This window comes from Bos grunniens, chromosome 6 (assembly GCF_055505025.1).
Source record: "Bos grunniens cultivar Pamir isolate PY7600 chromosome 6, Bosgru_T2T1.0, whole genome shotgun sequence".
Taxonomy (NCBI): Eukaryota; Metazoa; Chordata; class Mammalia; order Artiodactyla; family Bovidae; genus Bos; species Bos grunniens.
The window spans coordinates 92,129,851-92,134,437 of record NC_141170.1 but is presented as its reverse complement, the minus strand read 5'-3'; the positions used below and the strand labels follow the sequence as shown (position 1 = coordinate 92,134,437).

At 38.0% G+C, this 4,587-nt stretch overlaps 1 non-coding gene across 1 annotated transcript; it reads right to left on the bottom strand.

Moving 5' to 3' along the window:
* Positions 1-241: 241 nt before the first annotated feature.
* LOC147370995 (U6 spliceosomal RNA) lies at positions 242-344 on the bottom strand. The gene has a single exon (XR_015166320.1). It is a non-coding gene; the product is annotated as a U6 spliceosomal RNA (small nuclear RNA).
* Positions 345-4,587: the final 4,243 nt, after the last annotated feature.

The following is a 4,587-nucleotide window of genomic DNA, read 5'->3' as shown; positions in this document are numbered from 1 at the left end:
ATTATGTATTTTGTCTATTAGTTATAATCCTTACTTTTTCAGCATTACATTTAACTATAAATATTTCTTATGTATTTTAACCTATTTGGTGCTTTTATTTTTCAAGCACAGAACAATCTTAGCATGCTTCGATTATCCATAATTGTACTCTCCAATCTTATGATTGCTTGATTTTTTTAAAATACAAAAGTAGTAAGTGTTTTTATAGTCAGTAGTAATTAAATTTATTTTCATTAATTAAAAAAATATTGAATGTTTCACAAATTTGTGTGGCATCCTTGTGCAGAAGCCATGCTAATCTACTCTGTATTGTTCCAATTTTAGTATATGTGCTGCTGAAGCAAGTGCTTCATTAATTTTTTTTATTGAAATATAGGTTTCTCAGGTGGTGCCAAAGCAGGAGACATAAGAGACAAGGGTTTGATCCCTGCTTTGGGAAGATCTCCTGGAGAAGGATATGGCAACTCACTCCAGTATTCTTGCCTGGAAAATTCCATGGACAGAGAAGTCTGGTGGGCTTCAGTCCACGGGGTCGCAAAGAATTGGACACAACTGAGTATGCACACGTGTACATAATTCATTTACAATATTGTGTTAGTTTCAGGTGTAAAGCAAAATGATTCATATATATACATATATATATTTCAGGTTACTTTCCATTTGTTACTACTTTCCATTGTTACTACAATATTGAAGATTGTTCCCTGTGTAATAGAGTAAATCTTTGTTGATTATTTTATATACAGTAGTGTGAATCTGTTCATACCCTTAATTTATCCCTCCCTTTCCCTTTTTCCTCTTTGGCAACTGTAAGTTTAAGTTTTTTTTTGGTATAATACTGGGACATTGTGATTTAATTATTGAAATGGAACTTCAAAGTCTTACTCAGAAAGAATATATTACAGATTAAAAGGTTGGGGACAAGTTATTTCAGCATTCAGTAAAAATTCTATTCAATAAAAAATCATAGCCAAGAGAAAAACTAGATATTTTAAAAAGACCCATGGGTTATCTGGATGTTAAAATTTCCAGATACTGAAATAGCTATGAATAATATATTCAAGAAAATATATGGTAAAATTAAATCTAAAAAAGAAGTGCACAGAAATAGAGAGGATTCAACAATGAATAAAGAATTCAACAAATAGATTAAAGCAGATTAGACTCAATAAATGAGTAACAATGAGATTCATGTTGGATCAGGATACATACAGACTAAAAGATGTATTAAGAAGCAAAATAAGAAAATGATGTAAGAGACCCATGAGTCACAAAGTAAAACGTCTAAGCAATGTGGTTGGATTCCCAGAAAGCAACCTAGCCAAAGAATCACAAGTTCAGAAAACTAATACTTTATATGTGTGCTGAAAGCAAATTTATTGAAACTTTTCCCTGAAAGGAGATGTTATGTTTATTTTATGTTGCAAATTAAGGGTACACTGGAGGTTCCTCAAAAAAACAAAAACAAAAACAAAAAAAAACAACCCAAACTAGAACCACCATATGATCAATAATTTCACTCCTGGACATACACCAGAAGAAAATGAAAATATTCATTTGAACAGATACATGCACACAATGCTCACAGCAGCACCCGCCCAGATAACCAAGATGTGAAAGCAACCTAAGTGTTTACCAACAGGTAAATGGACAAAGAAGCCCTGACATATGGATAGATATATACATACACACAGTGGAAAACCACCCAGGCATTCAAAAAGAACAAAATGTTGCCATTTGCAGCAACACGATGGGCCCAGAGGGTATCACGGCTAGTGAAAAGGTCAAAGGCAAACACTCTATACTATCACTTTTATGTGGAATCAAAAAACTTTATCCCTCTCTGTCCCCCTTTCCCCTTTGGCAACCAGAGTTTAAATGTTTTTTTATTTTTTTAAGTAACTTATTTACTTATTTGTGCTGATCCTAGGTGGCGCAGCAGTAAAGAATCCACCTGTCAATGCAGGAGATGAAAGAGACTCGAGTTCCACTCCTGGGTTGGGAAGATCCCTCGGAAAAGGAAATGGCAACCCACTCCAGTGTTCCTGCCTGGAGAATCCCACGGACAGAGAAGCCTGGTGGGCTACAGTCAATGGGGTTGTAAAGAGTTGGACACGACGGCATGACTGAGCAGGATATTTATTTTTGTTTGCACTGGGTCTGTTGCTGCGCACGGCATGGTTCAGTAAGTTCTCTAGTTTCACCACTTTCTCCTGTGGTGCACAGGCTTCTCACTGTGGTGGCTTCTCTTGTTGCGGAGCACAGGCTCTAGGCACGTGGGCTTCAGTAGATGCGGCACAGGGGCTCATTAGCTGCTGATTCAGTAGTCGTAGGCTCATGGACTCAAGAACACAGACTCAGTGGTTGTGGTACACAGGCTTTAGTTGCCCCAGACATGTGGGATCTTCGCAGACCAGGGATCAAACCAGTTTCCCTTGCATTGCAAGGCAGATTCTTAATCACTGGACCACAAGGGAAGCCCCATCTTTCTATTTTTTAAAGACATCTTCTCAATTCTAAAAGATCATGGATTCATAAAGACCCAGTCATTCTCCAAACATATTCTAGTTCTGTTAAGAAAACCTAGGTAATTAGAAAGTTTATGAAATCTTAGTTAGTTAAATAGTGATACTTTCAGAGATGAAGAGGGCAGTTTTGTTCACCTAGCCAGCTGATGACTTGCTTTTCTTAACAGTCAAAGAGCTATGCTTATTATTTTCCGTGCCTAGGCTTGAAGCTCCAGATGCAGAGCAGCAGATACAACATGATTTTTCATTTACCTTTTAGGAAGTGAGTGTCACCCCAGTTTAGTTTGGATCAGTGGATGCGGTTTCAGCCCTTCACTTTCCATGGCATACATTCAGAAAGCAAATTCTAGTCACCAACATTTATTTTTGGATTTAGAGTCCAGCAGAGCTTGTGGCATTTCTCTTCTGCTTCTTATCCACGGAGATTTATGTTTGAGTCTGATAGGCGTTTTTTGGTTTTCTCTCTTAATGTTTATACATATTACTGATTATTTTTGGTGCTGGGTGAGTACATGAAAACCTGAACTTCCAGTGTCATCTTGACTGTAAATCTCTCAGTACTCTTTCAAAGCCTAGTATTTTATATTTGCTCTACACCAGAAAAAGATGAGAAAAACAGCACATTAGATTCTCTCTCCTTACACTCTCTTTTTCGCTGATATGATAAGTTGTTCTGTGCAACCTTTGTGTGGAAAGGAAATTATACACTGGGTTGCATAATCTTCTCATACGTTTCATAGCTTCTCATAGGTAAAAGCTTTATTTTATGGTATCATTATCAAGATCACTCATTTGTGTGGTTCTGGAAGTTCCAAAAGAATGTCAGGTACATCCATAAAATATTATACTCTCAAGTTAAAAGAACGGATTGTCTAGTTCTTTGGGTAATCTGCCGTAACTCTCCACAGTACTGTTGGACTACATGATGCTTCCCTCCTCGTTTTTATTCGTTGCATACATGATACAACCCTTCAATTGTGCTATATCTTTGTTTTAATTTTTTCCTTATACTTTTAATAGTTTTCATCATTTGTAAGTGGCTTAGCCCTTAGGCCTAAAAATAAGAAGCCCTTTATATTAGCTGACATTTTCCATTAATGAGAAAACACTGTTACTTTAACTCTTTATTTCCTGTTTGTAAAACCAGGCATATGAATTTTTTATTGCTGCTATAACAAATTACCACAAGCACACTGGCTTATAACAACACAGAGTTATTTTCTTACTGTTCTGAAGGTCTGAAGTCTGAAATGGGCCTCCCTGGGTTAAAATCAAGGTGCTAAGCAGGACTGCATTCCTTCTGGAGGTTCCAGAAGAGAATCCATTTCCTTGCCTTTTCCTTCTTCTAGAAGCTACCTGCATTGTTTGTAGTCCCTTCCTCCATCTTCAAAGCCAACAGCATAGCATCTTCAAATCTCTCTCTGATTCTGACCCTTCTGCTTCCCTCTTCTACTCATAAGCACTCTTGTGCTTACACTAGGCCCACCTAGGTAATGCAGGATAACCTCCACACCACAAATTCATCAGGTTAGCAACGTCAATTCTATCTGCAACCTCAATCCTTAATTCCCTTTTGTCAGTTCAGTTCAGAAACTCAGTTGTGTCCGACTCTTTGCTAGCTCATGGATTGTGGCACGCCAGGCTTCCCTGTCCATCACCAACCCCTGGATTTTACTCAAACTCATATCCATTGAGTCAGTGATGCCATCTAACCATCTCATCCTCAGTCATCCCCTTCTCCTCCCGCCTTCAATCTTTCCCAGCATCAGGGTCTTTTCCAATGAGTCAGTTCTTTGTGTCAGGTGGCCAAAGTATTGGAGTTTCAGCTTCAGCATCAGTCCTTCCAATGAATATTCAGGACTGATTTCCTTCAGGATGGACTGGTTTGATCTTCTTGCAGTCCAAGGGACTCTCAAGAGTCTTCTCCAACACCACAGTTCAAAAGCATCAGTTCTTCGGTGCTCAGCTTTCTTTATAGTCCAACTCTCACATCTGTACATGACTACTGGAAAAACCTTAGATTTGACTAGACTTTTGTTGGCAAAGTAATGTCTCTGCT